At 47.1% G+C, this 8,516-nt stretch overlaps 1 protein-coding gene across 5 annotated transcripts in view; it reads right to left on the reverse strand.

Annotated features, from left to right (window-relative positions):
- LRRC3B (leucine rich repeat containing 3B) overlaps nucleotides 1-7,103 on the reverse strand; it is a 69,636-nt gene extending 62,533 nt beyond the window's left edge. For 3 of the 5 annotated variants that reach the window (XM_082193551.1, XM_082193550.1, XM_082193548.1), the window contains exon 1: nucleotides 4,970-6,450. The gene's annotated coding sequence lies outside the window, so the exon portion shown is untranslated. Of the gene's footprint in view, nucleotides 1-4,969; nucleotides 6,451-6,927 lie in introns of those variants that run through there. The other 2 variants (XM_082193552.1, XM_082193549.1) reach the window with 1 other exon arrangement.
- Nucleotides 7,104-8,516: the final 1,413 nt, after the last annotated feature.

Consider the following 8,516-nt stretch of genomic DNA (forward strand, 5'->3'; position numbering starts at 1 on the left):
AAGAATGGAAATGCTATCCTTCTGGAGAGGTAGAAGCCAAAAATATGAGGTCCCACCCTATCATTCCAATGCTGTCCCTGTTCAACCAAATACAGACGCCTGTGGGGCAGCTCAGCCCATAGAACTGCACTGGCCAGAATTAGAAACCACCATTGTATGCTCTGAACATTGGCATTCCCCCCCCCTTAGTCGTTGATGATAACAAGCTTTTGGCTTGACAACTCTCTAAATCAAGACGTGGAATCAAATACTGTATCAGGAAATGTGATCAGGCAAAAGATGCTTTTCACATCGGCTAGTGTTCCCAAATAACTGAAAGCTTAAATTCAAACAGGATGCAGCTTACAATGTATTTCTGTAAGGACTGGATGAACAAAGAATTTCCCTGAACAAAAGTAGGTCCAAGTTGTGTTTGTCAAGAGCTGTACTTGTCCAAGCTTTGCAGCAGTATTTTAACATCAATTTTTATTTGTAGGTAAACACACACACACACACACACACGTAGTCACAAATGACTGACCCTCAGAAGTATTTTAATTTATTCTCTCTGTGTATTTTCTCTGAATACCGGGGGTGGGGGGGAGCAATTCAAAGTTTGTCCACGATTTGCTGCGTGCAGGGGTCTTCCCTGCCAAACAGATGGTGCTGTCAGCTCTGACAGGACTTTTCACCAGTGGGATAATGGGAGGGAGGATGACTGGAAATCAGTGGCTTCCTCCCAAAACAGGTGGCTACAGTGCTGGGGAGGGTGAACCAGGATTTATATTTTGTTGCTATTTTAACTAAATGTGAAGAATGCCACAATTGAAAAGTCTGGATCCACTGAAAGCCACAAGCATCCGCAAAACGGTTGCCAATGATTCAGCAAAATTGCACCACCAGGAGCAATAGGTTGCGCCCAGACAAAAGGCGAAAATTCTATACCCGGGCAATCCTTTCCCACTAACCTGGAAGCAATTCTCATGTATGATAATTATTTGAGCATTGGTGTCAATGGGAACGAAGTGCCGCTAACTTAGGGATCCAACCCTATGTATTTTTCAAGCATAAAATGTTTCCGTTAATGTTGCATCATTGTGAACATGCAAAGCTTAAATCACTGAGTGATATGGAACTCTGTAACAAGGGCCTCATTGGTAAGGGGTTGCCTAAGGAGAGCACTGTTTTCATTAAGAGGAAACACATTTATCTACACAGAAATAAATGTCTATGAGGCCTTACCTCTTGCTGACACACACTGTACAGAGCCAAATTATAATGCCCATGAAGCAACAGCTGTCTGCTCCGAAATAAATATGATCAGACTTGAACTACTGTTTGCTGTTTTCATTCCTCCATTGAGACAGCTCCAACCAGACATTCTAAATCCATCACAGAGTGGGGAGGAGACTGCTAGCTCAATCCCTCAACCGACTTCGCCATCATCCTTTCTGACTCAGAGGCAAATGTCTGCAGACCAAATGCCTAGTCCTGTGTAGGTTCTTCACAAGATTTAGAACCATGAAGGATCAATCAGATGAATGCTTTAAACTGGTCCCCAGAACACCCAATTAGGTGAACACAAACGTATTTCCTCATCAGATTAAAGCAAATGACTTCTTGCCTTACCAAAGCTTTCAAAATGCATTTGCTAAATAAATTCCAGTGCTTTAGAAATTGTCTTCTGCGGTTTTTAAATCACTTGCTAGAAACTTCATTGAATTCAGTTGATATTCTGTAGGGCCTCTACCATTTTAAAAATCCATATGACCAATTCCCCCTTTTCTTTTTGTGGAGAAAACTCCAAGCCCAATGAAATATGTGGAAATATTCTTATTGTTCTGTCCCTAGCATCAAGGAAATCAGACAAAGGGATACACAAATATTTCAGAAGTGGCATTTAACAACTCTGTAGAGTTATTCTTCCCCTTTCCCCACACTGCAGTTTGACAACAACAACAAAACCGGCTTCTCACCAAGGGTCTAATCCTGACAAAGCTAAGTACTTTAACTTCCCATATGATTTAAGTATACGTTTGACTCTCCCACTGAAATCAATGGGATTGAAAAATGCTTCACTGGGTTGGATCATGCCTCCATTTTTTCAAAGACTAGCCTTGTTCACAAATAATCTTGAGCTATAAACTATGGTTTATAGCATGAATGAGTTCCAAGCAACCCACAAATGATAGCTAAGGTTTGTTCTTGTTTGGGGAAAACAAACTACGAGTCCAGGGTTGACATGCCATGCTAAGTCAAACCATAGCTTAGTTCCCTCCAGTGCAGCAGCAGCATAGGAGTAACAAAGTGGTTGAAATTTCCCAAGCATGCTTGCTCATTCACACTAGGCCGAAGTTTGACTTAGTGTTATGTGCAAACTGAGCCAGTATCTTTTTGATATGCATGGCAGGTTGCTATATTCTTCATTTTTTGGTCAAGTAACTAAACTCATCAAGGCCAAGGAAATTTCCCCATAAATAAGGCAAAGCAGACTTATGTGATTGCAAAAGTAGGCAAACTACATTAAATATGAATTAGTATGCTACCCCTTTTTAGTGTCAAATGGAAATGTGATCATCTTTAATTTTTCAGTAGTTTCCAATATTTTGTCTTGAGATGAGAAAGGACTGAAATTTTCACTTGGCTTCTGTTCACCTTCAAATCGCTGATGGCATGCTAATAAAGCTTCTGAGCTTCTTGAGGCTATTGGCTTAGGACTGTTAACCTGGGATCCTTAGTTGCTATGCCTTAGTTGAGCTAATCAGCAATACACCTCACTAATAATTTCAGGTTATTAATGCACCAACATGAGGCTTGCACGGAGCAAAACACTACACCAGAGTTTGCACAGAACAAATAACGATCCTGTTGTTGTTCATACAATCGCTTATCCTGGGTTAAAAGAGCAGGAAGTCAACAGTTCCTGACTATGTGATTTCACAACTCACTTTATCTTCCAGTTCATCCCTTGAGTGCGTAAACAAACCAAGAGCTAAAGTGAATTAATGGCTTGTGATCCCAGGATAAATGATCACATAAACAAGCCCTCCATTACAGATGGCCTTGCTTTCCAAAGCTGTTTCAGATGCTTCCCATTTGAGCGACTTGCAGTGCAATCTATAATCATTATATTATTTATTTATTTATTTATACATACATACATACATACATACCCCAACTGTTTGCTTGACAGATCTACTCAGAAGCACATCTTATTGAGTTCAATAGGCTTTACTCTCAGGTAAGCAGTTACCGCTTTAGCTTGGTTCAATATACAATGACAAACACGAAAAATACAAACTGGCCCAAGACACTTGACACTTTTGAGCCAACTCCCTGTTTAAAGCACTACAAACTCCAAACCCATCTTTATTTTACTCCATCTTAAATTCCAGTTCATCATCTGAATACAGACTTATTTCTTGCAGTTAAGGTTAGATTTGAGGCCTTTTTTAAAGCACTATGAAGAGAAACTCTTGACCCCATCCCATCTTCGTCTGAATATATCCTTACTTCATTTGAATCAAAGCTCATCAGACAAATACATGCTTATTTCATTTATTGCAATTAAATCTTTATTTCCATTGCCTTCTCCTTCTGGCACAACATGTGCCTTACTAGTAATCATCTTTCTCAACGTCAAAAAGCTACAATTATGATTTCTGCAGTCTCACTCGGAAAATAGATCACTCAAGGCCCAAACAGCACAAAATGTTAAATGTCTCCCGAGAGGTAGAAGTTCTTAGCAACTTAAAGGCAATGGAAATTTAGGCTGTAGCTGGTGTGTTTTTTCTGCTGGAAGACAAACAGAATATTACTCATTGTTTTCAGAGGTCAGAAGGACCAGGTCTAACTTTAATTCAGAGTGTAAGCCCAGAAATAGCCTCTTGAGGTCAGTGGCAAAGCTCCCATTCACATTTAGGAACCTAGATTTCACCCTTTACAGTATATCATTACTCTTTTAAGACACTATATCTTGGATTCTGTAAGCAAAACAAAACCCAGCAAACTTATTTGAACACATATTTCACTATCAAATATTATTTGAAGCAATAGGGAATGCAGAGGAATAATTCCTCCAATTATTCTGGCTGTACTAAACTGGACCTAATACAGAAATATCAGAAACTGATACTGTATGGCTGAAGTAGGAGAGAGTCAGTTTATAAAACAGCTTACATATTCTGGTCTTTGTCAACAAACCACACACTTATTCACATCTGTAATTTACAGTCCAGTAATGGAAGCCAAAAGCAAAAGTTAAGCATGCAAACCGTTCTGTATCCCATCACAACACATTTCCAAGATTCGAGTTCTCAACAGGCCACAACATACACCACACAAGGCATGGACATGTTCCAATATCACCAGAATCTGTTCTGCCTCAAGTTTTCGGTTTAGTGTTTTCCTTTTGTGGGATCAATATACTTTCGTTTGTATTTTAAAACAGGTCCCCGCCACCTCTTGTACGGCATTTCAAATTTTATTTTACATTGCCCTGTTTCTTACGTAGTTTGCCAGTTTGCTCACCTCTCCCAAGTTAGCAAAACACTGGACCAAAGCACACATTTCATTTGGCACAGCTTTGCTGTGTGCCAATATAATCAATACGCCAAGGGTGGGGAGTTTGAGCCACATACATAGCAATGCGAGAGAGCCAGTTCCCACGCGCTGAGAACATCTGCTATGCACAGCCATCGAATTTCTCTCCTAAGTGCCACATTTTAAGGTCACGACCACAGCGACCCAGCCAGGGCTTGCCACTATATCACCCATTTCTGATCTTTAGGATACAAATTCCCCACCCTTCCTCCTCTACTACAGGCGTCGCCAAACAAGGGAAGAAGGGGGTTAGTAGACGAACTGAACAAATTTTAAGAAAGGGGGGGGACACCACACCTTACCCCCCCTCCCCGCGTATGAAAGTGAAGTTGGGAGAGGGCTCTTTGCTAACCCCCCACTCGAGGGACAGGGGATTCGAGCGCCTTACCGGGTGCAGCGGGGTGACTCAGGCGGCGTGGAAGGCGAGGCGCAGGCGGGCATGGAGAGCTACAGCTTGCCGAGCCTTTTTGCGCCTCACCTGGGAGTCGCTGCTGCTGCTGCTGCTACCGCAGCCCGGATCACAGACCTGGCTGCCATTTGTTGCGCGCCTTCCCGGGGACGACGCAAGCGAGGCATTGGAGGGAGGGAGGGAGAGCGAGAGAGCCTTTCCTCCCCACGATCCCGGCGGAGAGTCCGCTCCGTAGCAACCGATCCGGATTAGAAGGGTTTCCCCGCTGGTTTTGGGTCTCCCCCAACACCACCAGCAGCCTTTTATTCAGTGTGGCCAAATCCCAAGGCAACGCCAGGCGCTCCCCGCCGGCTGCTCGCTCGCTCTTCGCCTCATGGTGCGCGGCGCTGGCCAGCCGGAGGGCACGTCCCGATCGCCCGATCGCTTCCCCGATCGCCCCCCGAATGCTGATCAGCGGCGGCGACGGCGGCGGCACCAGCAGCTCGGCGGCGTCCTGCAAGCCCGGGCGTGGCAAACCGAGCAGAGCAGCGCCTTGCAAGAGACAGGAGCACATGCACGACTTCGATTCGCTCTGCGGAGCCGTGGGGAGGTTGCGGGAAAGGGGTGGGATCGAGTGGACTCGATCTCCTCCTGCTCTACAGGTGCTGCCGCCTAGGAGATCGAGGGGGGGCTCCTACACTGGGCAGCCAGCCCCCCTCCCCAGCCATGGGGGGCTTTTCGCCCTTGGCAGGGAGGGCGCTTTGGAGACGCGATCGGGAGATGACTTGCTTTGGGCGCGCCAGATCCCCCCTCCCCCAGCTCCACGGCCGCGAGAGTTTCTTGGGACGTGCAGCCGGAGAGTCACGGACTCCGGTGTCTGGCGCGATCCCCGCCCTCGCCTTGCTCCTGGGAGCCTGGGCGCGAAAGAGGCGACGCCGTTGTGCCGCTTCCTGAACGGGCACCTGATCTCTCCAGGTCCCTCTCCCTCGCCTCCTCCTCCTCCAGCCCGGGAAAGGGTTCGCGATCTCGGGCTGCGATCTCTTCTCCTCCACCCTGGCATGTCATTCCATGACCCGCCCGCCGATCGGCCGCGCTCTCTTCTCCGAGATCACGTCCTCTGCCATGTACTCCGCGGTTACTCCTGGTTTACTCAATCTGGGCAGCTCCGTTTTCATTCCAGGCACCTCGGGGGAGGCGAGGGGTGAGTGGGTGGGTGTAAGGATCTCCTCGGAAGTAAAGAGACTTGCTGCTGGGGTTGGGCGTCCGATCGTCGTTCCTCTGCACCTGCTAGGGCCAACCTCCCGCGCCACCCCCCAAAAAAAAAACTCCTGTTCCTGTTGCATTTGCAGCCTTGTCATTCAGGGACACCCCTCCACCCCACCCCACGGTCCCCTCTGGCTGTGGATCCCCGTGGAAAATACTAGGTGCTTCCCACCGAACTATGGAATCGGTACCAGCCAAAAAAATGTGGATTTAGCAGCCTCATATCTCAATGATGCAGCTTTATCGAGGCTCAGATTTAAAAACCGGAGTTGTTGGGGTGGGGGAGGGGAGGAAAGCGGTGAGGAAATGGGGTTTTGATGGGGGGGGGGGATTTGCCGCCGGTTGGGAGAATTCGGTTCCGTGGCGGTGGCGCCTCGTGCGCAATCCTTTGGGCACCGGATTAAATCCGCGCGCATCATACCCAAGCGCACTGCGCCCGAAGCTTCCCTCCGCGTTTTTTCCATTTTTATCAACTTTAAAAGGCGTGTTGTTACGGTGCTTGGGGGGGGGGGAGGGGACGACGCCTAGGCAACGACGCCGTTGAAGCCTTGCCTGCCACGAATTCCGATCCGCTTGTCTATATAATGCATTCGGAGGCGTCAGGCTCCCCCCCCAACCCCGACCCCCCCCCCAGCCCTTCCCTGGGAGAGCGCGCCAATCCCGGGCAGGAAATGCAACAGGCGGCGGCGGCTTACCTTCCTTTGCCCAAATCTTGCGCCTGCCCGCCTGACCATATAAGCAGAAGAGAAGGAGTGGGTGCTTTTTTCCCCTTCCCCTTCCAGAGGGAAGAAATGGCTACTCGAGGACGGATCCCGCTAGCTTCTGCCTGCCGAAAGGAGCAGCTCCGAGCTTCTCGTGGGGCCAAAGGAGACTCTGCCTTCCAGTGGCTGAAAACCAAAAACCCGCCACGAGGGAGGGCTAGAGGAAGGGCTTAAGCGGGGTCTAAGGCCCGGCTTGGGGGTCAGCATTTCTAGGACAAATAGGGTCTAAAGTCTCCCTCTGCGCTTCTGCATAGCATTATTACCTCTGGCGTACGTATTTAATTAATTAATTAATTAATTATTCTACTTTTCAGATACAGTCGTACTTTGGTTCCCAAACTTAATCCGTTCCGGAAGTCCGTTCCAAAACCAAAGCGTTCCAAAACCAAGGCACGCTTTCCCATAGAAAGTAATGCAAAATGGATTAATCCGTTCCAGGCTTTTAAAAACAACAACCCCTAAAACAGCAATTTGACATGAATTTTACTATCTAACGAGACCATCGATCCATCAAATGAAAGCAACAATCAATGTACTGTACTATAAAATAAATAAGACAGTATTGTAGATGATGAAAAGTAAAATTAATTTTTTCCTCTTACTGCACTGATGATAGTCATTGTTTGGATGGGGGTGGTGGGCTTTTATCCATTTCTGCAGTCAGTAGCTGTATTGGGTTCCACACAGTCACAAAAACAAGTCTTAAAAACAAAGTCACAAGTGAGTCCCGTAAAACGAAGAACAAGTTACAGTCACAAAAACGGAAAAGCCACACAAACAAAAATGTCCCAAAGAGACTCTAATCACAACCGCGCCACACATTTAAATCATATTTGAATGAAAATGCCCATCAACTTGGGGGGGCACAGCTCAAATATTTTATTGGGGCGAAGGGATCTCAACCCCTATAATGACTCCTATGCATCACATTCACAACATACCTTTAAATCACATGGCTTCGCTCCAAAAGAATTGTGGGAAGTGTAGTTTGCCCCTCATAGGGACGCGGGTGGCGCTGTGGGTTAAACCACAGAGCCTAGGACTTGCCAATCAGAAGGTCAGCGGTTCAAATCCCCATGACGGGGTGAGCTCCCGTTGCTCAGTCGCAGCTCCTGCCAACCTAGCAGTTTGAAAGCACGTCAAAGTGCAAGTAGATAAAGAGGTGCCGCTGTGGCGGGAAGGTAAACGGCGTTTCCGTGCGCTGCTCTGGTTCGCCAGAAGCGGTTTAGTCATGCTGGCCACATGACCCGGAAGCTGTACACCGGCTCCCTCGGCCAATAAAGCGAGATGAGCGCCGCAACCCCAGAGTCGGCCACGACTGGACCTAATGGTCAGGGGTCCCTTTACCTTTACCTTCAGTTTGCCCCTTAAAGAAGCTGCAGTTCCCAGCAACTTTGGCAAACCACAGTTTCCAGAATTCTTTGGGGGAAGCCATTTGGCTTTAAAGGTATTGTGTGAATGTGACCAATAGAGGGGCCAACTCCTAGGGGCTGAGATCCCTTCACACACACCTCATAAAATAT

The sequence above is a fragment of the Podarcis vaucheri genome, assembly GCF_965113315.1.
Source record: "Podarcis vaucheri genome assembly, chromosome: 12".
Classification (NCBI taxonomy): Eukaryota; Metazoa; Chordata; class Lepidosauria; order Squamata; family Lacertidae; genus Podarcis; species Podarcis vaucheri.